The sequence below is a fragment of the Oncorhynchus nerka genome, linkage group LG20 (genome assembly GCF_034236695.1).
Source record: "Oncorhynchus nerka isolate Pitt River linkage group LG20, Oner_Uvic_2.0, whole genome shotgun sequence".
NCBI classification, from domain to species: domain Eukaryota; kingdom Metazoa; phylum Chordata; class Actinopteri; order Salmoniformes; family Salmonidae; genus Oncorhynchus; species Oncorhynchus nerka.
In genome coordinates this window covers 3,058,641-3,085,867 of record NC_088415.1, presented here as the reverse complement: position 1 = coordinate 3,085,867, position 27,227 = coordinate 3,058,641, and the positions used below count along the sequence as shown (strand labels likewise).

General features: G+C 55.5%; 1 protein-coding gene across 3 annotated transcripts in view; it reads left to right on the top strand.

Annotated features, from left to right (window-relative positions):
* Positions 1-27,227, top strand: part of LOC135562782 (regulator of G-protein signaling 20-like) — a 251,854-nt gene that overhangs the window by 51,441 nt on the left and 173,186 nt on the right. The gene's annotated exons all lie outside the window — the stretch shown is intronic.

Here is a 27,227-nt window from a genome sequence, read left to right as displayed (position 1 = left end):
GATTCCTTTTGTCCAGTAGTGCAGTCCTCTGGAGGGCAAGACTGGTTCTCACTGCACCAAACAGCAGGCCCAGGCAAGGGAGAGCAGGGGAGACACAGAGAGAGAGAAAGCGAGGCAGAGGCAGAGTGCTTTTGGAATGTATTCAGACCCCTTGAATTTTTCCACATTTTGTTACGTTACAGCCTTATTCTAAAATGGATTAAATATGTCTTCTTTTTTTTGTTTAGCAATCCACACCAGTACCCCATAATGACAAAGCAAAAACAGGTGTTTAGAATTTTTGCAAAAGTATTCAGACCCTTTACTCAGTACTATGTTGAAGCACCTTTGGCAGCGATTACAGCCTCGAGTCTTCTTGGGTATGACGCTACAAGCTTGGCACACCTGTATTTGGGGAGTTTCTCCCATTCTTCTCTGCAGATCCACTCAAGCTCTGTCAGGTTGGCTGGGGAGCATTGCTGCACAGCTATTTTCAGGTCTCTCCAGAAATGTTAGATCGGGTTTAAGTTCGGGCTCTGGCTTTGCCTTTAAAAGATATTCAGAGACTTGTCCTGAAGCCACTCCTTCGTTGTCTGGGCTGTGTGCTTAGGGTCGTTGTCCTGTTGAAAGGTGAACCCTCGCCCCAGTCTGAGGTCCTGAGCTCTCTGGAGCAGATTTTCATCAAGGATCGCTCTGTACTTTGCTCTTTTCATCTTTCCCTTGATCCTGACTAGTCTCCCAGTCCCTACCCCTGAAAAACATCCCCACAGCATGATGCTGCCACCACTATGCATCACCGTAGGGATGGTGCCAGGTTTCTTCCAGATGTCACATCTGGCATTCAGGCCAAAGAGTTCAATCTTGGTTTCAGCAGACCAGAGAATCTTCTTTGTCATGGTCTGAGAGTCCTTTAGGTGCCTTTTGGCAAACTCCAAGTGGGCTGTCATGTGCCTTTTACTGAGGAGTGGCTGCCGTCTGGCAGGGGGGGGGGTCAAAAAGTTTGAGAACCTCTGCAGTACGGTAAAGCACATTAGAATACAGTACATTATGGATGTCTATGTTTTGGCCAAATAATCTCTTGGAGAGTTGGCTATGAATCTCAATACTCTAGCTAGGATAAGCCTTTTCCCAGGCAGCCAATCATTCACAACCGTTAGCTAGCCTAGCATAGTAAGACCTTAGCCCTTCAGATCCACAAAGTCTAGCTAGCTTAGCGTAGGTGGTAGGCTATTATAAATCCTAACCCTATCCTGGCTATAGTCTGTGGGTTTCTCCCCACCAGAGACGGAACCAGAGACATACTGCAGCCTGGCCTGTCTGCTATCGGCAGGTTTTGAAATCCCTGGATTCCCTGCTCATGTTTTTCATTTGTTCTGGTGAAACTGGAGCAGAGTTTCAGATCGCTCTCTGTGTGCTAGGCTAGCTGCTAGGCTAGCTGCTAGGCTAGCTACTTGTGTGCGAGGCTAGTTCCCGCACTGTGCTATGACTTGTCAGTGGGTCACGTAAGGGTCAGGGGGCTGGGTTGCCAGATTCTGACCCTAGTATTCCCCCTTTAACATGGGCTGTGTTGCCAGATTCTGACCCTAGTATTCCCCCTTTAACATGGGCTGGGTTGCCAGATCTTGACCCTAGTATTCCCCCTTTAACATGGGCTGGGTTGCCAGATCTTGACCCTAGTATTCCCCATTTAACATGGGCTGGGTTGCCAGATACTGACCCTAGTATTTTTCTCTTTAACATGGACTGGGTTGCCAGATTCTGACCCTAGTATTCCCCCTTTAACATGGACTGGGTTGCCAGATCCTGACCCTAGTATTCCCCCTTTAACATGGGCTGGGTTGCCAGATTCTGACCCTAGTATTCCCCCTTTAACATGGACTGGGTTGCCAGATTCTGACCCTAGTATTCCCCATTTAACATGGGCTGGGTTGCCAGATCCCGACCCTAGTATTCCCCCTTTAACATGGACTGGGTTGCCAGATCCTGACCCTAGTATTCCCCCTTTAACATGGGCTGGGTTGCCAGATCCCGACCCTAGTATTCCCCCTTTAACATGGACTGGGTTGCCAGATCCTGACCCTAGTATTCCCCCTTTAACATGGACTGGGTTGCCAGATCCTGACCCTAGTGTTTTCTCTTTAACAGCATTGAAGGTGGATTAAAGCAGATCAGCTGTGTCTCTGTTTACTTTAGAACACACACACACACACACACACACACACACACACACACACACACACACACACACACACACACACACACACACACACACACACACACATACACACACAGACCAGAGATGTGATGCTGGTCTGGTGGCTTGGCTTGGCCCTTAAAACCTCACCCACTGTTAACTGAGCCTCTCGATGAAACATAAATAGACACACACACGCACGAGAGTGCCCCGCACACACAAGTAGTCCAATTTTAGAACAAGATGCCCATTGTAGTTGTACAGTGAGCTAACAAGGCTTCGCTACGGTGTAGGTAGTGATAGGGTGTTGGCAGTAACTCTCACCACACACACACTGAATCACTACACACACACTGGCCAGAGATCCAAGCACGTGGTGTAAAAGAGGAAGAAGAAGGGTTAAAATTAAAAAAAATTCTCTCTTGTCTCGTCTGTCTGCCTCTCTTATAGCTTGGGGTTAGAAGCTGTTGAGGAGCCTTTTGGTCCTAGACTTCGCTCTCTGGTACCGTTTGCAGTGTGGTAGCAGAGAGAAGTCTATGACAATTTTATGGGCTTTCCTCTGACACCGCCTAGTATAGAGGTCCTGGATGGCAGGAAGCTTGTCCCCAGTGATGTACTGGGCCGTACGCACTACTCTCTGTAGCGCCATACCGAGCAGTTGCCATACTAGGAGGTGATGCAACTGGTCAGGATGCTCTCGATGGTGCAGCTGTATAACTTTTTGAGGATCTGGGGACTCATGCCAAATCTTTTCAGTCTCCTGAGGGGGAAAAGGTTTTGTTGTGCCCTATTCATGACTGTCTTGGTGTGTTTGGACCATGATAGTTCGTTGGTGATGTGGACACCAGGGAACTTGAAACTCTCGACCCGCTCCACTACAACCCCGTCAATGTTAATGGGGGCCTGTTCGGCCTACCTTTTCCTGTAGTCCACGATCAGCTCCTTTGTCTTGCTCACGTTGAGGGAAAGGTTGTTGTTCTGGCACCACACTGCCAGTTCTCTGACCTCCTCCCTATAGGCCGTCTCATCGTTGTCGGTGAGCAGGCCTACGAACTGTTGTGTCGTTAGCAAACTGAATGATGGTGTTGGAGTCGTGCTTGGTCACGCAGTCGTGGATGAACATACTGACCAGCTCATGTTATAGACAGATATAGACAGAAACGCTACATGGCAGGCCAATCCGTATGTCCAGCCCGTCCATTATCTCAGCCAATCATGGCTAGCGGGAAGGTTCCTGACTTTTTTCTGGGGCTAAACCAACTAGGCTGGTAATTTAACAATTCTATTCGTATTTACAGATGGCATACAAGTTTGTTATTAAGGGACGTGAATGTTCACATGTTCCAGAAAGCATTTCTGCCAAAAAACAACAACATTTTGATTAAAAAAAGAACGTTTTATGGCTCTCCTGTGAAGTAGTGAAACTAGTCACATATACAGTTTACTTCCATTAATGTCTTAAGTAAAAAACCTTTGGTGGTGAGTTGATACATTTCCAAGTCTGGAAGGTTAAAACCACTTTCAGACTTAGGAAGATGTACAACTTTCCATTTTATTCCATGAGTTTTGTTTGCCCTTATAAAGTTTGTTACAGCCGAGTATACAAAAAAACCCAGTAAAACATTTGGGTGGGGTAATATATATATATATATTATATCTTTATATATTTGTTGTTTTGTTGTCACTTATTAAGGATCCTAAGTATTTAATATTTTTGGGGGTCCACTTTAACCTCTCTGGGATCGTTCGGAACGCTAGCGTCCCACTTCGCCAACAGCCAGTGAAAGTTCAGGGCGCCAAATTGAAAACAACAAATCTCATTATTAAAATTCCTCAACCATACAAGTATTTTACACCATTTTAGAGATACACTTCTCGTTAATCCAACCACAGTGTCCGATTTCAAAAAGGCCTTTCGGCGAAAGCAGAACATATCATTATGTTAGGTCAGCAACTAGTCACAGAAAGCATTCAGCCATTTTCCAACCAAAGAGAGGTGTCACAAAAAAACAGAAATATAGATAAAAATGAATCACTATCCTTTGACGACCTTCATCAGATGACACTCCCAGGACTCAATGTTACACAATACATGTATGTTTTTTTCGATCAAGTTCATATTTATATCCAAAAACCTCAGTTTAAATTGGCCCCATGTTCAGAAACGCCTCCAAAACATCCGGAGAAATTCCAGAGAGCCACATCAAATAGAAATACTCATCATAAACTTTGATGAAAGATACACGTTTTACATAGAATTAAAGATAAACTTGTTCTTAATGCAACCGCTGTGTCAGATTTCAAAAAAGCTTTACAGCAAAAGCACAATTTTCAATAACCTGAGAACAGCGTTCAGCCACAAAAACAAGCCATACAGTTACCCGCCAAATTGTGGAGTCAACAAAAGTCATAAATAGCATTATAAATCTTCACTTACCTTTGCTGATCTTCGCCGGAATGCACTCCCAGCACTCCCACTTCCACAAGAAATGTTTGTTTTGTTAGATTACGTCCAAATACCTCCGTTTTGTTTGCACGTTTAGTTCACTCTTCCAAAGGCACAATGCGCGAGCGCAAAATCCAGACGAAAAGTCAAAAGAGTTCCATTACAGTTTGTAGAAACATGTCAAACGATGTTTACAATCAATCCTTGGGGTCTTTTTATAATAAATCTTCAATAATATTCCAACCGGACAATTGCGTATTCATTACAGAGGAAAAAGAAGGCACGGCGCGCCCGCGTAACCACACAGTAAACAACTGATTGGCCTCAGCCTAGTCCACTGGTTGAAACAGCTCTTATTCGACACCCTTCCACAATAGAAGCCTCAAACAACTTTCTAAAGAGTGTTGACATCTGCTGGAAGCCTTGGGAAGTGCAATCTGGCCCCATAGACACAGCATATGGATAGGCAATCACTTAAATGAAACTACAAACCTCACATTTCCCACTTCCTGGTTTGGATTTGTCTCAGGTTTTCACCTGCCATATGAGTTCTGTTATACTCACATACATCATTCAAACAGTTTTAGAAACTTCAGAGTGTTTTCTATCCACTACTACTAATAATATGCATATATTAGCATCTGGGACAGAGTAGCAGCCAGTTTACTCTGGGCACCTTATTCATCCAAACTACTCAATACTGTTCCCCTGTCACCAAGAAGTATTTAAGGATTATATTCTGAAAATATGGTTAACAAGGGGGGCATTGAGTTTTCAATATTGGTCAGGTATATTAGGAGATCCCCTGCAAATCAGTTTATATTCATGTTTACCAACACTGATACCTTTTATGTGTGGTTCCTGTCTAATTCTTTCTGCAAACAGTTCAATTGCCAGTGCAAACAGGAGGGGAGAGAGGAGACATCCCTGTCTTGTGCCCCTTTCTAAAGCAATTTCATCAGAGAATGTATTATTTCTGTATGTTTTTGCTTGGGGATATTTCTGTAGTATTTGTATGAAATATTTCAGGTGGAAAGTCGAAGACTTCCAACGTTTTGAATAGAAAAGTCCATTGAAGGTGGCATCAACAGCCATTATTGATACATCTTGTTTTTTGCATACATTGTATTATACTGAAACAACATTCTTGTTTGTTAATGTCTATGTTTAATAAACCCTGCATGATGCCTAGTTTCAAGTCTGGTAAGACTTCTGCCATTCTGTTGCTTATGAGCTTTTTGTTATTTTATATACGCAATGTATTAAATGTATGTGTTTGTAATCTGCACGGGATTCTCCAGATGTTCCTAGTTCTAATATAACTGAAATAACTGTTTGATACAGTGAACTAGGAAGCACTGAACTGCGTGACATGTGTGTTGTCATTTGTGTAAATAGTGGCGCTACTTTGTCCCAGAATGCATTTTTTTTAATCAATATGTATTTTTCACAATCTAAGGCCTAGTCAAATAAAGGTTTTAAAAAAAAATAAAAAATAAACATTGAAGATTAGAAAACGGCCTTCTTGGTCCTTGTGTTGGGCTATAAGGGAAAAGGGTTCATTCTTATTTATCAGGATGCCTACACCTCTTGTTACTACAGTAGGTGGCAGTATAGACCTCTACCTACACCTCTGCTGTTACTACAGTAGGTGGCAGTATAGGCCTCTACCTACACCTCTGCTGTTACTACAGTAGGTGGCAGTATAGACCTCTACCTACACCTCTGCTGTTACTACAGTAGGTGGCAGTATAGACCTCTACCTACACCTCTGCTGTTACTACAGTAGGTGGCAGTATAGACCTCTACCTACACCTCTGCTGTTACTACAGTAGGTGGCAGTATAGACCTCTACCTACACCTCTGCTGTTACTACAGTAGGTGGCAGTATAGACCTCTACCTACACCTCTGCTGTTACTACAGTAGGTGGCAGTATAGACCTCTACCTACACCTCTGCTGTTACTACAGTAGGTGGCAGTATAGACCTCTACCTACACCTCTGCTGTTACTACAGTAGGTGGCAGTATAGACCTCTACCTACACCTCTGCTGTTACTACAGTAGGTGGCAGTATAGACCTCTACCTACACCTCTGCTGTTACTACAGTAGGTGGCAGTATAGACCTCTACCTACACCTCTGCTGTTACTACAGTAGGTGGCAGTATAGACCTCTACCTACACCTCTGCTGTTACTACAGTAGGTGGCAGTATAGACCTCTACCTACACCTCTGCTGTTACTACAGTAGGTGGCAGTATAGACCTCTACCTACACCTCTGCTGTTACTACAGTAGGTGGCAGTATAGACCTCTACCTACACCTCTGCTGTTACTACAGTAGGTGGCAGTATAGACACCTCTGCTGTTACTACAGTAGGTGGCACCTACACCTCTGCTGTTACTACAGTAGGTGGCAGTATAGACCTCTACCTACACCTCTGCTGTTACTACAGTAGGTGGCAGTATAGACCTCTACCTACACCTCTGCTGTTACTACAGTAGGTGGCAGTATAGACCTCTACTACCTACTGCTGTTACACAGTAGGTGGCCTCTACACCTCTGCTGTTACTACAGTAGGTGGCAGTATAGACCTCTACCTACACCTCTGCTGTTACTACAGTAGGTGGCAGTATAGACCTCTACCTACACCTCTGCTGTTACTACAGTAGGTGGCAGTATAGACCTCTACCTACACCTCTGCTGTTACTACAGTAGGTGGCAGTATAGACCTCTACCTACACCTCTGCTGTTACTACAGTAGGTGGCAGTATAGGCCTCTACCTACACCTCTGCTGTTACTACAGTAGGTGGCAGTATAGACCTCTACCTACACCTCTGCTGTTACTACAGTAGGTGGCAGTATAGACCTCTACCTACACCTCTGCTGTTACTACAGTAGGTGGCAGTATAGACCTCTACCTACACCTCTGCTGTTACTACAGTAGGTGGCAGTATAGACCTCTACCTACACCTCTGCTGTTACTACAGTAGGTGGCAGTATAGACCTCTACCTACACCTCTGCTGTTACTACAGTAGGTGGCAGTATAGACCTCTACCTACACCTCTGCTGTTACTACAGTAGGTGGCAGTATAGACCTCTACCTACACCTCTGCTGTTACTACAGTAGGTGGCAGTATAGACCTCTACCTACACCTCTGCTGTTACTACAGTAGGTGGCAGTATAGACCTCTACCTACACCTCTGCTGTTACTACAGTAGGTGGCAGTATAGACCTCTACCTACACCTCTGCTGTTACTACAGTAGGTGGCAGTATAGACCTCTACCTACACCTCTGCTGTTACTACAGTAGGTGGCAGTATAGACCTCTACCTACACCTCTGCTGTTACTACATCTGCTGACAATCTCTTTAAATGTTCTATAACCTTATGCTTTATTCTTTGCCATCCTGGAGCCTGTGCACATTCCATGTAATAAGTTGGATTTTGTTGGTCTTAACTTCAAAGTTAACCTTGTCTTTTCCGTCTGCCATTCGAGAACAAGATAGAACATTTTAGCAGACATGACATATGAGGGCGGTGGGCATTCTATGGAATGGGAGAGTCATAGTACAAATACATAGTTATTGTATACATTACATATAAAGAGCGGGTGAGCATGTGGGCTGAGCAGACATTTTAACAGGGAACACACAAAAAACATAAAGTAAAGTACTCTGTACTTTTTCATCATCAATCTTGATGATAGTGTTGGCCATGCAGTTGTTGGTGAACGGGGAGTACATGAGGGGACTAAGTATGCAGCCCTGAGGGCCCCCCACCCCCCGGTGTTCAGGGTCAGCATGGTGGAGGTGTTTGTTGCCTACCCTCACCACCTGGGGGCGGCCCTTCAGGAAGTACAGGATCAAGTTGCAGAGGGAGGGGTTCAGTCCCAGGATCCCGAGCTTGGTGATGAGCTTGGAGGGGACTATGATGGTGAACGCTGAGCTGTAGTCAGTGAACAACGTTCTCACATAGTTATTTCCCCTGTTGTCCAGATGGGAGAGGACAGTGTGAAGTGCAATTGAGATTCCATCATCTGTGGATCTGTTGGGGCGGTATTTCACTTTGAGTTGGACCAAGGTGTCTGGGATGATGGTTTTGATGTGTGTTATGATCAGCCTTTCAAAGCACTTCATAAAGTACAGATGTGAGTGCTACAGGGCGATAGTCATTTATGAGTTCTTGGGAACAGAGACAATGGTGGTCAGCTTGAAACATGTTTGGATTACCGACTGGGACAAAGAGCGATCGTGGCGGCCTTATGAGTATTAACCTGTTTAAACATTTTACTCATATCGGCCATGGAGAGAAAGATCATAGAGTCATCCAGAACAATAGGGGCTTTCATGCAGGACTCTGTGTTGTTTTCCTTGAAGCGAGCATAAACGGTATTTAGCTTGTTTGGCAGTTCTGTGTCACTGGGCATCTCATGGCTGGGTTTCCCTTTGTAATCCATTAGCTTCTGCAAGCCCTTCCACATTCACTTTCCCTCTCCTCTCTCCCTCTCTCTCTCTCTCTCTCGCTCTCTTTCTCTCTCTCACTCCCTCTTTCTCTTTCTCTCTCAACCCTCCCGCTCTCACTACACAATGCTACACTGAGGTGGGGGACAAAAGCATCCCTCGCTCACACTATTGACCTATGTAGCAGAAAATAGACTGTCCAAGACAGAAGGAAAACAAAGAGGCAAATAAAGTGGCTGTAGTGGTGGTGGCTGGAGTGGTGGTGGCTGTAGTGGTGGTGGCTGTAGTGGTGGTGGCTGGAGGGGTGGTGGCTGGAGTGGAGGTGGCTGGAGTGGTGGTGGCTGGAGTGGAGGTGGCTGGAGTGGTGGTGGCTGGAGTGGAGGTGGCTGGAGTGGTGGTGGCTGTAGTGGTGGTGGCTGGAGTGGAGGTGGCTGGAGTGGAGGTGGCTGGGTGGTGGTGGCTGGGTGGTGGTGGCTGGGTGGTGGTGGCTGGGTGGTGGCTGGAGTGGTGGTGGCTGGGTGGTGGTGGCTGGGTGGTGGCTGGAGTGGTGGTGGCTGGAGTGGTGGTGGCTGGGTGGTGGTGGCTGGAGTGGAGGTGGCTGTAGTGGTGGTGGCTGGAGTGGTGGCTGTAGTGGTGGTGGCTGGGTGGTGGTGGCTGGGTGGTGGCTGGAGTGGTGGTGGCTGGAGTGGTGGTGGCTGGGTGGTGGTGGCTGGGTGGTGGTGGCTGGGTGGTGGCTGGAGTGGTGGTGGCTGGAGTGGAGGCTGGAGTGGTGGTGGCTGGGTGGTGGCTGGGAGGTGGCTGGAGTGGTGGTGGCTGGAGTGGAGGCTGTAGTGGTGGTGGCTGGAGTGGAGGTGGCTGGAGTGGAGGTGGCTGGAGTGGTGGTGGCTGTAGTGGTGGTGGCTGTAGTGGTGGTGGCTGGAGTGGAGGTAGCTGGAGTGGTGGTGGCTGTAGTGGTGGTGGCTGGAGTGGAGGTGGCTGGAGTGGTGGTGGCTGGAGTGGAGGTGGTTGGAGTGGTGGTGGCTGTAGTGGTGGTGGCTGTAGTGGTGGTGGCTGGAGTGGTGGTGGCTGGAGTGGTGGTGGCTGGAGTGGAGGTGGCTGGAGTGGTGGTGGCTGTAGTGGTGGTGGCCGGAGTGGAGGTGGTTGGAGTGGTGGTGGCTGTAGTGGTGGTGGCTGGAGTGGAGGTGGCTGGAGTGGAGGTGGCTGGAGTGGTGGTGGCTGGAGTGGAGGCTGTAGTGGTGGTGGCTGTAGTGGTGGTGGCTGTAGTGGTGGTGGCTGGAGTGGAGGTGGCTGGAGTGGAGGTGGCTGGAGTGGTGGTGGCTGGAGTGGAGGCTGTAGTGGTGGTGGCTGTAGTGGTGGTGGCTGTAGTGGTGGTGGCTGGAGTGGAGGTGGCTGGAGTGGAGGTGGCTGGAGTGGAGGTGGCTGTAGTGGTGGTGGCTTGAGTGGAGGTGGCTGGAGTGGAGGTGGCTGGAGTGGAGGTGGCTGGAGTGGTGGTGGCTGGAGTGGAGGTGGCTGGAGTGGAGGCTGGAGTGGTGGTGGCTGGGTGGTGGTGGCTGGGAGGTGGCTGGAGTGGTGGTGGCTGGAGTGGAGGCTGTAGTGTTGGTGGCTGGGTGGTGGTGGCTGGGAGGTGGCTGGAGTGGTGGTGGCTGGAGTGGAGGTGGCTGGAGTGGAGGTGGCTGGAGTGGAGGTGGCTGGAGTGGTGGTGGCTGGAGTGGTGGTGGCTGGGTGGTGGTGGCTAGGTGGTGGCTGGAGTGGTGGTGGCTGGAGTGGTGGTGGCTGGGTGGTGGTGGCTGGAGTGGTGGTGGCTGGGTGGTGGTGGCTGGAGTGGAGGTGGCTGTAGTGGTGGTGGCTGGAGTGCTGGCTGTAGTGGTGGTGGCTGTAGTGGTGGTGGTTGGAGTGGAGGTGGCTGTAGTGGTGGTGGCTGGAGTGGTGGCTGTAGTGCTGGTGGCTGTAGTGGTGGTGGTTGGAGTGGAGGTGGCTGGGTGGTGGTGGCTGGGTGGTGGCTGGAGTGGTGGTGGCTGGAGTGGAGGCTGTAGTGGTGGTGGCTGTAGTGGTGGTGGCTGTAGTGGTGGTGGCTGGAGTGGAGGTGGCTGGAGTGGTGGTGGCTGGAGTGGTGGCTGTAGTGCTGGTGGCTGTAGTGGTGGTGGTTGGAGTGGAGGTGGCTGGGTGGTGGTGGCTGGGTGGTGGCTGGAGTGGTGGTGGCTGGAGTGGAGGCTGTAGTGGTGGTGGCTGTAGTGGTGGTGGCTGTAGTGGTGGTGGCTGGAGTGGAGGTGGCTGGAGTGGTGGTGGCTGGAGTGGTGGCTGTAGTGCTGGTGGCTGTAGTGGTGGTGGTTGGAGTGGAGGTGGCTAGGTGGTGGTGGCTGTGGTGGCTGGAGTGGTGGTGGCTGGGTGGAGGCTGTAGTGGTGGTGGCTGGAGTGGAGGTGGCTGTAGTGGTGGTGGCTGGAGTGCTGGCTGTAGTGGTGGTGGCTGTAGTGGTGGTGGTTGGAGTGGAGGTGGCTGTAGTGGTGGTGGCTGGAGTGGTGGCTGTAGTGCTGGTGGCTGTAGTGGTGGTGGTTGGAGTGGAGGTGGCTGGGTGGTGGTGGCTGGGTGGTGGCTGGAGTTGTGGTGGCTGGAGTGGAGGCTGTAGTGGTGGTGGCTGTAGTGGTGGTGGCTGTAGTGGTGGTGGCTGGAGTGGAGGTGGCTGGAGTGGTGGTGGCTGGAGTGGTGGCTGTAGTGCTGGTGGCTGTAGTGGTGGTGGTTGGAGTGGAGGTGGCTGGGTGGTGGTGGCTGGGTGGTGGCTGGAGTGGTGGTGGCTGGAGTGGAGGCTGTAGTGGTGGTGGCTGTAGTGGTGGTGGCTGTAGTGGTGGTGGCTGGAGTGGAGGTGGCTGGAGTGGTGGTGGCTGTAGTGGTGGTGGCGGTAGTGGTGGTGGCTGGAGTGGAGGTGGCTGGAGTGGAGGTGGCTGGAGTGGAGTTGGCTGGAGTGGAGGTGGCTGGGTGGTGGTGGCTGGTTGGTGGTGGCTGGGTGGTGGCTGGAGTGGTGGTGGCTGGAGTGGAGGCTGGAGTGGTGGTGGCTGGGTGGTGGTGGCTGGGAGGTGGCTGGAGTGGTGGTGGCTGGAGTGGAGGCTGTAGTGGTGGTGGCTGTAGTGGTGGTGGCTGTAGTGGTGGTGGCTGGAGTGGAGGTGGCTGGAGTGGAGGTGGCTGGAGTGGTGGTGGCTGGAGTGGAGGCTGTAGTGGTGGTGGCTGTAGTGGTGGTGGCTGTAGTGGTGGTGGCTGGAGTGGAGGTGGCTGGAGTGGAGGTGGCTGTAGTGGTGGTGGCTTGAGTGGAGGTGGCTGGAGTGGAGGTGGCTGGAGTGGAGGTGGCTGGAGTGGTGGTGGCTGGAGTGGAGGTGGCTGGTGGAGGCTGGAGTGGTGGTGGCTGGGTGGTGGTGGCTGGGAGGTGGCTGGAGTGGTGGTGGCTGGAGTGGAGGCTGTAGTGTTGGTGGCTGGGTGGTGGTGGCTGGGAGGTGGCTGGAGTGGTGGTGGCTGGAGTGGAGGTGGCTGGAGTGGAGGTGGCTGGAGTGGAGGTGGCTGGAGTGGTGGTGGCTGGAGTGGTGGTGGCTGGGTGGTGGTGGCTAGGTGGTGGCTGGAGTGGTGGTGGCTGGAGTGGTGGTGGCTGGGTGGTGGTGGCTGGAGTGGTGGTGGCTGGGGGTGGTGGCTGGAGTGGAGGTGGCTGTAGTGGTGGTGGCTGGAGTGCTGGCTGTAGTGGTGGTGGCTGTAGTGGTGGTGGTTGGAGTGGAGGTGGCTGTAGTGGTGGTGGCTGGAGTGGTGGCTGTAGTGCTGGTGGCTGTAGTGGTGGTGGTTGGAGTGGAGGTGGCTGGGTGGTGGTGGCTGGGTGGTGGCTGGAGTGGTGGTGGCTGGAGTGGAGGCTGTAGTGGTGGTGGCTGTAGTGGTGGTGGCTGTAGTGGTGGTGGCTGGAGTGGAGGTGGCTGGAGTGGTGGTGGCTGGAGTGGTGGCTGTAGTGCTGGTGGCTGTAGTGGTGGTGGTTGGAGTGGAGGTGGCTGGGTGGTGGTGGCTGGGTGGTGGCTGGAGTGGTGGTGGCTGGAGTGGAGGCTGTAGTGGTGGTGGCTGTAGTGGTGGTGGCTGTAGTGGTGGTGGCTGGAGTGGAGGTGGCTGGAGTGGTGGTGGCTGGAGTGGTGGCTGTAGTGCTGGTGGCTGTAGTGGTGGTGGTTGGAGTGGAGGTGGCTAGGTGGTGGTGGCTGGGTGGTGGCTGGAGTGGTGGTGGCTGGAGTGGAGGCTGTAGTGGTGGTGGCTGGAGTGGAGGTGGCTGTAGTGGTGGTGGCTGGAGTGCTGGCTGTAGTGGTGGTGGCTGTAGTGGTGGTGGTTGGAGTGGAGGTGGCTGTAGTGGTGGTGGCTGGAGTGGTGGCTGTAGTGCTGGTGGCTGTAGTGGTGGTGGTTGGAGTGGAGGTGGCTGGGTGGTGGTGGCTGGGTGGTGGCTGGAGTTGTGGTGGCTGGAGTGGAGGCTGTAGTGGTGGTGGCTGTAGTGGTGGTGGCTGTAGTGGTGGTGGCTGGAGTGGAGGTGGCTGGAGTGGTGGTGGCTGGAGTGGTGGCTGTAGTGCTGGTGGCTGTAGTGGTGGTGGTTGGAGTGGAGGTGGCTGGGTGGTGGTGGCTGGGTGGTGGCTGGAGTGGTGGTGGCTGGAGTGGAGGCTGTAGTGGTGGTGGCTGTAGTGGTGGTGGCTGTAGTGGTGGTGGCTGGAGTGGAGGTGGCTGGAGTGGTGGTGGCTGTAGTGGTGGTGGCGGTAGTGGTGGTGGCTGGAGTGGAGGTGGCTGGGTGGAGGTGGCTGGAGTGGAGTTGGCTGGAGTGGAGGTGGCTGGGTGGTGGTGGCTGGTTGGTGGTGGCTGGGTGGTGGCTGGAGTGGTGGTGGCTGGAGTGGAGGCTGGAGTGGTGGTGGCTGGGTGGTGGTGGCTGGGAGGTGGCTGGGTGGTGGTGGCTGGAGTGGAGGCTGTAGTGGTGGTGGCTGTAGTGGTGGTGGCTGTAGTGGTGGTGGCTGGAGTGGAGGTGGCTGGAGTGGAGGTGGCTGGAGTGGTGGTGGCTGGAGTGGAGGCTGTAGTGGTGGTGGCTGTAGTGGTGGTGGCTGTAGTGGTGGTGGCTGGAGTGGAGGTGGCTGGAGTGGAGGTGGCTGTAGTGGTGGTGGCTTGAGTGGAGGTGGCTGGGGTGGTGGTGGCTGGGTGGTGGTGGCTAGGTGGTGGCTGGAGTGGTGGTGGCTGGAGTGGTGGTGGCTGGGTGGTGGTGGCTGGAGTGGTGGTGGCTGGGTGGTGGTGGCTGGGAGGTGGCTGGAGTGGTGGTGGCTGGAGTGGAGGTGGCTGGAGTGGAGGTGGCTGGAGTGGAGGTGGCTGGAGTGGTGGTGGCTGGAGTGGTGGTGGCTGTAGTGGTGGTGGCTGGAGTGGAGATAGCTGGAGTGGTGGTGGCTGGGTGGTGGTGGCTGGGAGGTGGCTGGAGTGGTGGTGGCTGGAGTGGAGGCTGTAGTGGTGGTGGCTGTAGTGGTGGTGGCTGTAGTGGTGGTGGCTGGAGTGGAGGTGGCTGGAGTGGAGGTGGCTGGAGTGGTGGTGGCTGGAGTGGAGGCTGTAGTGGTGGTGGCTGTAGTGGTGGTGGCTGTAGTGGTGGTGGCTGGAGTGGAGGTGGCTGGAGTGGAGGTGGCTGTAGTGGTGGTGGCTTGAGTGGAGGTGGCTGGGGGGTGGTGGCTGGGGGGTGGTGGCTGGGAGGTGGCTGGAGTGGTGGTGGCTGGAGTGGAGGCTGTAGTGTTGGTGGCTGGGTGGTGGTGGCTGGGAGGTGGCTGGAGTGGTGGTGGCTGGAGTGGAGGTGGCTGGAGTGGAGGTGGCTGGAGTGGAGGTGGCTGGAGTGGTGGTGGCTGGAGTGGTGGTGGCTGTAGTGGTGGTGGCTGGAGTGGAGATAGCTGGAGTGGTGGTGGCTGTAGTGGTGGTGGCTGGAGTGGAGGTGGCTGGAGTGGTGGTGGCTGTAGTGGTGGTGGCTGGAGTGGAGGTGGCTGGGTGGTGGTGGCTGGAGTGGAGGTGGTTGGAGTGGTGGTGGCTGTAGTGGTGGTGGCTGTAGTGGTGGTGGCTGGAGTGGTGGTGGCTGGAGTGGTGGTGGCTGGAGTGGAGGTGGCTGGAGTGGTGGTGGCTGTAGTGGTGGTGGCTGGAGTGGAGGTGGTTGGAGTGGTGGTGGCTGTAGTGGTGGTGGCTGGAGTGGAGGTGGCTGGAGTGGAGGTGGCTGGAGTGGTGGTGGCTGGAGTGGAGGCTGTAGTGGTGGTGGCTGTAGTGGTGGTGGCTGTAGTGGTGGTGGCTGGAGTGGAGGTGGCTGGAGTGGAGGTGGCTGTAGTGGTGGTGGCTGGAGTGGAGGCTGTAGTGGTGGTGGCTGTAGTGGTGGTGGCTGTAGTGGTGGTGGCTGGAGTGGAGGTGGCTGGAGTGGAGGTGGCTGGAGTGGAGGTGGCTGTAGTGGTGGTGGCTTGAGTGGAGGTGGCTGGAGTGGAGGTGGCTGGAGTGGTGGTGGCTGGAGTGGAGGTGGCTGGAGTGGAGGCTGGAGTGGTGGTGGCTGGGTGGTGGTGGCTGGGAGGTGGCTGGAGTGGTGGTGGCTGGAGTGGAGGCTGTAGTGTTGGTGGCTGGGTGGTGGTGGCTGGGAGGTGGCTGGAGTGGTGGTGGCTGGAGTGGAGGCTGTAGTGGTGGTGGCTGTAGTGGTGGTGGCTGTAGTGGTGGTGGCTGGAGTGGAGGTGGCTGGAGTGGAGGTGGCTGGAGTGGTGGTGGCTGGAGTGGAGGCTGTAGTGGTGGTGGCTGTAGTGGTGGTGGCTGGAGTGGAGGTGGCTGGAGTGGAGGTGGCTGGAGTGGAGGTGGCTGTAGTGGTGGTGGCTTGAGTGGAGGTGGCTGGAGTGGAGGCTGGGTGGTGGTGGCTGGGGGTGGTGGCTGGGAGGTGGCTGGAGTGGTGGTGGCTGGAGTGGAGGTGGCTGGAGTGGAGGTGGCTGGAGTGGAGGTGGCTGGAGTGGTGGTGGCTGGAGTGGTGGTGGCTGTAGTGGTGGTGGCTGGAGTGGAGATAGCTGGAGTGGTGGTGGCTGTAGTGGTGGTGGCTGGAGTGGAGGTGGCTGGAGTGGTGGTGGCTGGAGTGGAGGTGGTTGGAGTGGTGGTGGCTGTAGTGGTGGTGGCTGGAGTGGTGGTGGCTGGAGTGGTGGTGGCTGGAGTGGAGGTGGCTGGAGTGGTGGTGGCTGTAGTGGTGGTGGCCGGAGTGGAGGTGGTTGGAGTGGTGGTGGCTGTAGTGGTGGTGGCTGGAGTGGAGGTGGCTGGAGTGGAGGTGGCTGGAGTGGTGGTGGCTGGAGTGGAGGCTGTAGTGGTGGTGGCTGTAGTGGTGGTGGCTGTAGTGGTGGTGGCTGGAGTGGAGGTGGCTGGAGTGGTGGTGGCTGGAGTGGAGGCTGTAGTGGTGGTGGCTGTAGTGGTGGTGGCTGTAGTGGTGGTGGCTGGAGTGGAGGTGGCTGGAGTGGAGGTGGCTGTAGTGGTGGTGGCTTGAGTGGAGGTGGCTGGAGTGGAGGTGGCTGGAGTGGAGGTGGCTGGAGTGGAGGTGGCTGGAGTGGTGGTGGCTGGAGTGGAGGTGGCTGGAGTGGAGGCTGGAGTGGTGGTGGCTGGGTGGTGGTGGCTGGGAGGTGGCTGGAGTGGTGGTGGCTGGAGTGGAGGCTGTAGTGTTGGTGGCTGGGTGGTGGTGGCTGGGAGGTGGCTGGAGTGGTGGTGGCTGGGTGGAGGTGGCTGGAGTGGAGATGGCTGGGGTGGAGGTGGCTGGAGTGGAGGTGGCTGGAGTGGTGGTGGCTGGGTGGTGGTGGCTGGGTGGTGGTGGCTAGGTGGTGGCTGGAGTGGTGGTGGCTGGAGTGGTGGTGGCTGGGTGGTGGTGGCTGGAGTGGAGGTGGCTGTAGTGGTGGTGGCTGGAGTGCTGGCTGTAGTGGTGGTGGCTGTAGTGGTGGTGGTTGGAGTGGAGGTGGCTGTAGTGGTGGTGGCTGGGTGGTGGCTGTAGTGCTGGTGGCTGTAGTGGTGGTGGTTGGAGTGGAGGTGGCTGGGTGGTGGTGGCTGGAGTGGTGGTGGCTGGAGTGGAGGTGGCTGGAGTGGAGGTGGCTGGAGTGGTGGTGGCTGGGTGGAGGCTGTAGTGGAGGCTGTAGTGGTGGTGGCTGTAGTGGTGGTGGCTGTAGTGGTGGTGGCTGGAGTGGAGGTGGCTGGAGTGGAGGTGGCTGTAGTGGTGGTGGCTGGAGTGGAGGTGGCTGGAGTGGAGGTGGCTGGAGTGGTGGTGGCTGGAGTGGAGGTGGCTGGAGTGGTGGAGGCTGGAGTGGTGGTGGCTGGGTGGTGGTGGCTGGGAGGTGGCTGGAGTGGTGGTGGCTGGAGTGGAGGCTGTAGTGTTGGTGGCTGGGTGGTGGTGGCTGGGAGGTGGCTGGAGTGGTGGTGGCTGGAGTGGAGGTGGCTGGAGTGGAGATGGCTGGGGTGGAGGTGGCTGGAGTGGAGGTGGCTGGAGTGGTGGTGGCTGGAGTGGTGGTGGCTGGGTGGTGGTGGCTAGGTGGTGGCTGGAGTGGTGGTGGCTGGAGTGGTGGTGGCTGGGTGGTGGTGGCTGGAGTGGAGGTGGCTGTAGTGGTGGTGGCTGGAGTGCTGGCTGTAGTGGTGGTGGCTGTAGTGGTGGTGGTTGGAGTGGAGGTGGCTGTAGTGGTGGTGGCTGGAGTGGTGGCTGTAGTGCTGGTGGCTGTAGTGGTGGTGGTTGGAGTGGAGGTGGCTGGGTGGTGGTGGCTGGAGTGGTGGTGGCTGGAGTGGGTGGCTGGGTGGTGGTGGCTGGAGTGGTGGTGGCTGTAGTGGTGGTGGCTGGAGTGGAGGTGGCTGGAGTGGTGGTGGCTGGAGTGGTGGTGGCTGTAGTGGTGGTGGCTGGAGTGGAGGTGGCTGGAGTGGAGGTGGCTGGGTGGAGGTGGCTGGGTGGTGGTGGCTGGGTGGTGGTGGCTGGAGTGGTGGTGGCTGGAGTGGAGGCTGGAGTGGTGGTGGCTGTAGTGGTGGTGGCTGTAGTGGTGGTGGCTGGAGTGGAGGTGGCTGGAGTGGAGGTGGCTGGAGTGGTGGTGGCTGGGTGGAGTGCTGGTGGCTGTAGTGGTGGTGGCTGTAGTGGTGGTGGCTGTAGTGGTGGTGGCTGGAGTGGAGGTGGCTGGAGTGGAGGTGGCTGGAGTGGAGGTGGCTGTAGTGGTGGTGGCTTGAGTGGAGGTGGCTGGAGTGGAGGCTGGAGTGGTGGTGGCTGGGGGTGGTGGCTGGGAGGTGGCTGGAGTGGTGGTGGCTGGAGTGGAGGCTGTAGTGTTGGTGGCTGGGTGGTGGTGGCTGGGAGGTGGCAGGAGTGGTGGTGGCTGTAGTGGTGGTGGCTGGAGTGGAGGTGGCTGGAGTGGAGGTGGCTGGGTGGTGGTGGCTGGAGTGGTGGTGGCTGGAGTGGTGGTGGCTGGGTGGTGGTGGCTGGAGTGGAGGTGGCTGTAGTGGTGGTGGCTGGAGTGGTGGTGGTTGGAGGTGGCTGTAGTGGTGGTGGCTGTAGTGGTGGTGGTTGGAGTGCAGGTGGCTGTAGTGGTGGTGGCTGGAGTGGAGGCTGTAGTGGTGGTGGCTGGTGGCTGTAGTGGTGGTGGCTGGAGTGGTGGTGGCTGGAGTGGCTGGTGGCTGGAGTGGAGGTGGCTGGAGTGGTGGTGGCTGTGGAGGTGGCTGGAGTGGAGGTGGCTGGGTGGTGGTGGCTGGGTGGTGGTGGCTGGGTGGTGGCTGGAGTGGTGGTGGCTGGGTGGTGGCTGGTGGTGGCTGGAGTGGTGGTGGCTGGGTGGTGGTGGCTGGAGTGGAGGTGGCTGTAGTGGTGGTGGCTGTAGTGGTGGCTGTAGTGGTGGTGGCTGTAGTGGTGGTGGTTGGAGTGGTGGTGGTTGGAGTGGAGGTGGCTGGAGTGGAGGTGGCTGTAGTGGTGGTGGCTGTAGTGGTGGTGGCTGGAGTGGTGGTGGCTGGAGTGGAGGTGGCTGGAGTGGAGGTGGCTGGAGTGGAGGTGGCTGTAGTGGTGGTGGCTGGAGTGGAGGTGGCTGGAGTGGAGGTGGCTGGAGTGGTGGTGGCTGGAGTGGAGGTGGCTGGAGTGGAGGTTGCTGGGTGGTGGTGGCTGGGTGGTGGTGGCTGGAGTGGAGGTGGCTGGGTGGAGGTGGCTGGGTGGTGGTGGCTGGAGTGGAGGTGGCTGGGTGGAGGTGGGAGTGGTGGCTGGTGGCTGGCTGGGTGGTGGTGGCTGGGAGGTGGCTGGAGTGGTGGTGGCTGGAGTGGAGGCTGTAGTGGTGGTGGCTGGAGTGGAGGCTGGAGTGGTGGTGGCTGGAGTGGAGGCTGGAGTGGTGGTGGCTGGGTGGTGGTGGCTGGGAGGTGGCTGGAGTGGTGGTGGCTGGAGTGGAGGCTGTAGTGGTGGTGGCTGTAGTGGTGGTGGCTGGAGTGGAGGTGGCTGGAGTGGTGGTGGCTGGAGTGGAGGTGGCTGAGTGGAGGTGGCTGGAGTGGAGGCTGGAGTGGTGGTGGCTGGGTGGTGGTGGCTGGGAGGTGGCTGGAGTGGTGGTGGCTGGAGTGGAGGCTGTAGTGGTGGTGGCTGGAGTGGAGGCTGTGGTGGCTGGTGGCTGGAGTGGTGGTGGCTGGGTGGTGGTGGCTGGGAGGTGGCTGGAGTGGTGGTGGCTGGAGTGGTGGCTGTAGTGGTGGTGGCTGTAGTGGTGGTGGCTGTAGTGGTGGTGGCTGAGTGGAGGGCTGGGTGGTGGTGGCTGGAGTGGAGTGGTGGTGGCTGTAGTGGTGGTGGCTGTAGTGGTGGTGGCTGTGGAGGTGGTGGAGTGGGTGGTGGTTGAGTGGTGGTGGGAGTGGTGGCTGGAGTGGAGGTGGCTGGAGTGGTGGTGGAGTGGTGGTGGCTGGGTGGTGGTGGCTGGGAGGTGGCTGGAGTGGTGGTGGCTGGAGTGGAGGCTGTAGTGTTGGTGGCTGGGTGGTGGTGGCTGGGAGGTGGCTGGAGTGGTGGTGGCTGTAGTGGTGGTGGCTGGAGTGGAGGTGGCTGGAGTGGAGGTGGCTGGAGTGGTGGTGGCTGGAGTGGTGGTGGCTGGAGTGGTGGTGGCTGGGTGGTGGCTGGAGTGGTGGTGGCTGGGTGGTGGTGGCTGGAGTGGAGGTGGCTGTAGTGGTGGTGGCTGGAGTGGTGGTGGCTGGAGTGCTGGCTGTAGTGGTGGTGGCTGTAGTGGTGGTGGTTGGAGTGCAGGTGGCTGTAGTGGTGGTGGCTGGAGTGGTGGCTGTAGTCCTGGTGGCTGTAGTGGTGGTGGTTGGAGTGGAGGTGGCTGGGTGGTGGTGGCTGGGTGGTGGCTGGAGTGGTGGTGGCTGGAGTGGAGGCTGTAGTGGTGGTGGCTGTAGTGGTGGTGGCTGTAGTGGTGGTGGCTGGAGTGGAGGTGGCTGGAGTGGAGGTGGCTGGAGTGGTGGTGGCTGGAGTGGAGGTGGCTGTAGTGGTGGTGGCTGTAGTGGTGGCTGTAGTGGTGGTGGCTGTAGTGGTGGTGGTTGGAGTGGTGGTGGTTGGAGTGGAGGTGGCTGGAGTGGAGGTGGCTGTAGTGGTGGTGGCTGTAGTGGTGGTGGCTGGAGTGGTGGTGGCTGGAGTGGAGGTGGCTGGAGGTGGCTGGAGTGGAGGTGGCTAGTGGTGGTGGCTGGTGGAGTGGAGGCTGGAGTGGTGGTGGCTGGTGGCTGGAGTGGCTGGAGTGGTGGCTGGAGTGGTGGTGGCTGGAGTGGTGGTGGAGGTGGCTGGAGTGGAGGTGGCTGGTGGAGGTGGCTGGAGTGGTGGTGGCTGTAGTGGTGGTGGCTGTGGCTGTAGTGGTGGTGGCTGTAGTGGTGGTGGCTGGAGTGGTGGTGGTGGTGGCTGGAGTGGAGGTGGCTGGAGTGGTGGTGGCTGGTAGTGGTGGTGGTGGCTGTGGAGGTGGCTGGAGTGGAGGTGGTTGGAGTGGAGGTGGCTGGAGTGGTGGTGGCTGGAGTGGTGGTGGTTGGAGGTGGCTGGGTGGTTGGTGTGGAGGTGGCTGGAGTGGTGGTGGCTGGAGTGGTGGTGGCTGTAGTGGTGGTGGCTGGAGTGGAGGTGGTTGGAGTGGAGGTGGCTGGAGTGGAGGTGGCTGGAGTGGTGGTGGCTGGAGTGAGGTGGTTGGAGTGGTGGTGGCTGTAGTGGTGGTGGCTGGGTGGTGGCTGGAGTGGAGGTGGCTGTAGTGGTGGCTGGAGTGGAGGTGGCTAGAGTGGTGGTGGCTGTAGTGGTGGTGGCTGTGGAGGTGGCTGTAGTGGTGGTGGCTGGAGTGGTGGTGGCTGGTGGCTGTGGTGGTGGCTGTAGTGGTGGTGGTTGGAGTGCAGGTGGCTGTAGTGGTGGTGGCTGGGTGGTGGCTGTAGTGGTGGTGGCTGTAGTGGTGGTGGTTGTGGAGGTGGCTGGGTGGTGGTGGCTGGGTGGTGGCTGGAGTGGTGGTGGCTGGAGTGGAGGCTGTAGTGGTGGTGGCTGAGTGGTGGTGGCTGTAGTGGTGGTGGCTGGAGTGGAGGTGGCTGGAGTGGAGGTGGCTGGAGTGGTGGTGGCTGGAGTGGAGGTGGCTGTAGTGGTGGTGGCTGTAGTGGTGGCTGTAGTGGTGGTGGCTGTAGTGGTGGTGGTTGGAGTGGTGGTGGTTGGAGTGGAGGTGGCTGGAGTGGAGGTGGCTGTAGTGGTGGTGGCTGTAGTGGTGGTGGCTGGAGTGGTGGTGGCTGGAGTGGAGGTGGCTGGAGTGGAGGTGGCTGGAGTGGAGGTGGCTAGTGGTGGTGGCTGGAGTGGAGGTGGCTGGAGTGGAGGTGGCTGGAGTGGTGGTGGCTGGAGTGGAGGTGGCTGGAGTGGAGGTTGCTGGAGTGGTGGTGGCTGGAGTGGTGGTGGCTGGAGTGGAGGTGGCTGGAGTGGAGGTGGCTGGAGTGGGCTGGTGGAGGTGGCTGGAGTGGAGGTGGCTGGAGTGGTGGTGGCTGTAGTGGTGGTGGCTGGAGTGGAGGTGGCTGTAGTGGTGGTGGCTGTAGTGGTGGTGGCTGGAGTGGTGGTGGCTGGAGTGGAGGTGGCTGGAGTGGAAGTGGTTGGAGTGGAGGTGGCTGGAGTGGTGGTGGCTGTAGTGGTGGTGGTTGGAGTGGAGGTGGCTGGAGTGGAGGTGGTTGGAGTGGAGGTGGCTGGAGTGGTGGTGGCTGGAGTGGAGGTGGTTGGAGTGGAGGTGGTTGGTGTGGAGGTGGCTGGAGTGGAGGTGGTTGGAGTGGTGGTGGCTGGAGTGGAGGTGGTTGGAGTGGAGGTGGCTGGAGTGGAGGTGGCTGGAGTGGAGGTGGCTGGAGTGGAGGTGGCTGGAGTGGAGGTGGTTGGAGTGGTGGTGGCTGTAGTGGTGGTGGCTGGAGTGGAGGTGGCTGGAGTGGAGGTGGCTGTAGTGGTGGTGGCTGGAGTGGAGGTGGCTAGAGTGGTGGTGGCTGTAGTGGTGGTGGCTGTAGTGGAGGTGGCTGTAGTGGTGGTGGCTGGAGTGGAGGTGGCTGGAGTGGTGGTGGCTGTAGTGGAGGTGGCTGGAGTGGTGGTGGCTGTAGTGGTGGCGGAGAGAGGAGAGGTCATGGGAGGGAGGATTAAAAATGGGAGAGATTAAAATGGCACCCCGCATTAAGCCCCCTGTCCATCCTGAACAGCTTTGGGACACACCTAGAGAGAGACAGAGAGACGACAGATAGAGAAGACAGACAGACGGAGAGAGAGAGAGACTGCCCCATTGTCAAACTGCCCCATCGTCAATCTTCCCCATCGTCAGCCCATCAATATGCCCAAACTCTTGTCCATATCCTCTGTTTAATCTCTACGGGACTGGTGTCCCCCCACGGGACGGTTGAGCTGATGTGCGCTAATGCGATTAGCATGAGGTTGTAAGTAACAAGAACATTTCCCAGGACATAGACATGTCTTATATGGGCAGAAAGCTTAAATGATTGTTAATCTAACTACACTGTCCAATTTACAGTAGCCCCCCCATCTAGATGTGTGAAGGGAAGCTAATTATTCATAATTTATGACATTCCTGGGAGTTTTTAAACTGTTTTGTTATCATATAATTGAAATGTATATATTGACCAATTCGGCACATTTGGGCAGACTTGATACAACATTTTGGATAGTAATGCAATGGTTCATTGGATCAGTCTCAAACGTTGCACATACACTGCTGCCACCTAGTGGCCATACTCTAAATTGCACCTAGACTCTTAAGTGATATAATGGCCTTCCTCTTGCATTTCAAAGATGATGGAACCATTTTTTTCTTTACCAGATCTATTGTGTTCTATTCTCCTACATTCATTTCACATTTCCACAAACTTCAAGGTGTTTCCTTTCAGGCAGTTAGATTTGGGTATATCATTTTAGGCAAAAACTTGGGAAAAAAAGGCTCCAATCTTTAAGAATAAGAAATGCTTTAAGGAAGCTCCACACTGACACCTCCCTCCAAAACATGACCTTTTCCTTAGAGGATAGTCCCCTTTGGGTGGTGAGAGGAACGTCCCCTTTTGGTGGTGAGAGGAACGTCCCCTTTGGGTGGTGAGAGGAACGTCCCCTTTTGGTGGTGAGAGGAACGTCCCCTTTGGGTGGTGAGAGGAACGTCCCCTTTGGGTGGTGAGAGGAACGTCCCCTTTGGGTGGTGAGAGGAACGTCCCCTTTGGGTGGTGAGAGGAACGTCCCCTTTGGGTGGTGAGAGCGTCCCTTTGGGTGTTGAGAGGAACGTCCCCTTTGGGTGGTGAGAGGAACGTCCCCTTTGGGTGGTGAGAGGAACGTCCCCTTTGGGTGGTGAGAGGAACTTCCCCTTTGGGTGGTGAGAGGAACTTCTCCTTTGGGTGGTGAGAGGACCTTCTCCTTTGGGTGGTGAGAGGAACTTCTCCTTTGGGTGGTGAGAGGAACATCCCCTTTGGGTGGTGAGAGGAACTTCTCCTTTGGGTGGTGAGAGGAACGTCCCCTTTGGGTGGTGAGAGGAACTTCTCCTTTGGGTGGTGAGAGGAACTTCTCCTTTGGGTGGTGAGAGGAACTTCTCCTTTGGGTGGTGAGAGGAACTTCTCCTTTGGGTGGTGAGAGGAACTTCCCCTTTGGGTGGTGAGAGGAAAGTCCCCTTTGGGTGGTGAGAGGAACTTCTCCTTTGGGTGGTGAGAGGAACTTCTCCTTTGGGTGGTGAGAGGAACTTCTCCTTTGGGTGGTGAGAGGAACGTCCCCTTTGGGTGGTGAGAGGAACTTCTCCTTTGGGTGGTGAGAGGAACTTCCCCTTTGGGTGGTGAGAGGAACTTCTCCTTTGGGTGGTGAGAGGACCTTCTCCTTTGGGTGGTGAGAGGAACTTCTCCTTTGGGTGGTGAGAGGAACGTCCCCTTTGGGTGGTGAGAGGAACTTCTCCTTTGGGTGGTGAGAGGAACTTCTCCTTTGGGTGGTGAGAGGAACTTCTCCTTTGGGTGGTGAGAGGAACTTCCCCTTTGGGTGGTGAGAGGAAAGTCCCCTTTGGGTGGTGAGAGGAACTTCCCCTTTTGGTGGTGAGAGGAACTTCCCCTTTTAAAGAGTGGCCACATACACTTCCCTTTTACAGAGAACTCAGACACACACACACACACACACACACACACACACACACACACACACACACACACACACAGTGCTGTGAGACGTGCTGTTGGTTTAGTTCACACGGCCTTCACCAAGGAATCCACAGGAGTTTGTTCTGCTCTATTCTGTGCTTCTCAGTATCTCTCCTCCTCTTCTCTCCTCTTTTCTCTCCTCTCATCTCCTCCTCTCCTCTGCTCTTCTCCTGTTCTCTCCTCTGCTCTCCTTTGCTCTCCTCTGCTCTCCTCTCCTCTTCTCTCCTCTTCTCTCCTCTTCTCTCCCCTTCTCTCCTCTGCGCTTCTCTGCTCTCCTCTTCTCTCCTCTTCTCTCCTCTCCTCTCCTCTCCTCTCCTCTCCTCTCCTCGCATCCTCTCTCCTCTCCTCTCCTCTCCTCTGCTCTCCTCTTCTCCCCTCTTCTCTCCTCTCTTCTCCTCTCCTCTCCTTTTCTCTCCTCTTCTCTCCTCTCCTCTTCTCTCCTCTCCTCTTCTCTCCTCTTCTCTTCTCTCCTCTCATTTTCTCTCCTCTTCTCTCCTATTTTCTCCTCTCCTCTCCTCTTCTCTCCTCTCCTCTCCTTTTCTCTCCTCTCCTCTCCTCTCCTCTTCTCTCCTCTCCTCTTCTCTCCTCTTCTCTTCTCTCCTCTCATTTTCTCTCCTCTTCTCTCCTATTTTCTCCTCTCCTCTCCTCTTCTCTCCTTTTCTCTCCTCTTCTCTCCTCTCCGCTCCTCTCCTCTTCTCTCCTCTCCTCTCCTCTTCTCTCATCTTCTCCCTCTCTCTCTCTCCTCTCCTCTCCTCTCCTCTCCTCTCTCTCCTCTCCTCTTCTCCCCTCTTCTGTCCTCTTCTCTCCTCTTCTCTCTCCTCTCCTCTTCTCTCCTCTTCTCTCACTTCTCTCTCTTCCTCTTCTCTTCTCTCCTCTTCTCTCCTCTTCTCTTCTCTTCTCTCTCTCCTCTTCTCTCCTCTTCTCTCCTATTTTCTCCTCTCCTCTTCTCTCCTCTTCTCTTCTCTTCTCTTCTCTCCTCTCCTCTCTCCTCTCTCCTCTTCTCTCCTCTTCTCTCCTCTTCTCTTCTCTTCTCTCCTCTCCTCTCCTCTTCTCTCCTCTTCTCTCCTATTTTCTTCTCCTCTTCTCCTCTTCTCTCCTCTTCTCTCCTCTCCGCTCCTCTCCTCTTCTCTCCTCTTCTCTCCTCTCCTCTTCTCTCCTCTCCTCTCCTCTTCTCTCATCTTCTCTCTCCTCTCCTCTCCTCTTCTCTCCTCTGCGCTTCTCTCCTCTCCTCTTCTCTTCTCTTCTCTTCTCTTCTCTCCTCTCATCTTCTCTCCTCTTCTCTCCTATTTTCTCCTCTCCTCTCCGCTCCTCTCCTCTCCTCTCCTCTTCTCTCATCTTCTCCTCTCCTCCTCTCCTCTCCTCTTCTCCCCTCTTCTGTCCTCTTCTCTCCTCTTCTCTCCTCTTCTCTCCTCTCTTCTCCTCTCCTCTCCTCTTCTCTCCTCTTCTCTCCACTTCTCTCCTCTCCTCTTCTCTCCTCTTCTCTTCTCTCCTCTTCTCTCCTCTTCTCTTCTCTCCTCTTCTCTCCTCTTCTCTCCTATTTTCTCCTCTCCTCTTCTCTCCTCTTCTCTTCTCTTCTCTCCTCTCCTCTTCTCTCCTCTTCTCTCCTATTTTCTCCTCTCCTCTTCTCTTCTCTTCTCTTCTCTCCTCTTCTCTCCTCTTCTCTCCTCTTCTCTTCTCTCCTCTCCTCTCCTCTTCTCTCCTCTTCTCTCCTATTTTCTTCTCTCCTCTTCTCTCCTCTCCGCTCCTCTCCTCTTCTCTCCTCTTCTCTCCTCTCCTCTTCTCTCCTCTCCTCTTCTCTCATCTTCTCTCTCCTCTCCTCTTCTCTCCTCTGCGCTTCTCTCCTCTCCTCTCCTCTTCTCTTCTCTTCTCTCCTCTCCTCTCCTCTCCTCTCCTCTCCTATTCTCTCCTCTTCTCTCCTCTTCTCTCCTCTGCGCTGCTCTCCTCTTCTCTCCTCTTCTCTCCTCTCCTCTTCTCTCATCTTCTCTCTCTGCTCCTCTCCTCTTCTCTCCTCTGCGCTTCTCTCCTCTTCTCTCCTCTTCTCTCCCCTTCTCTCCTCTGCGCTTCTCTGCTCTCCTCTCCTCTTCTCTCCTCTTCTCTCCTCTCCTCTCCTCTCCTCTCCTCTCCTCTCCTCTCCTCGCCTCTCCTCTCCTCGCATCCTCTCTCCTCTCCTCTCCTCTCCTCTGCTCTCCTCTCCTCTTCTCCCCTCTTCTCTCCTCTTCTCTCCTCTTCTCTCCTCTCTTCTCCTCTCCTCTCCTTTTCTCTCCTCTTCTCTCCTCTCCTCTTCTCTCCTCTCCTCTTCTCTCCTCTTCTCTTCTCTCCTCTCATCTTCTCTCCTCTTCTCTCCTATTTTCTCCTCTCCTCTCCTCTTCTCTCCTTTTCTCTCCTCTTCTCTCCTCTCCGCTCCTCTTCTCTCATCTTCTCTCTCCTCTCCTCTCCTCTCCTCTGCTCTCCTCTCCTCTTCTCCCCTCTTCTCTCCTCTTCTCTCCTCTCTTCTCCTCTCCTCTCCTCTTCTCTCCTCTTCTCTCCACTTC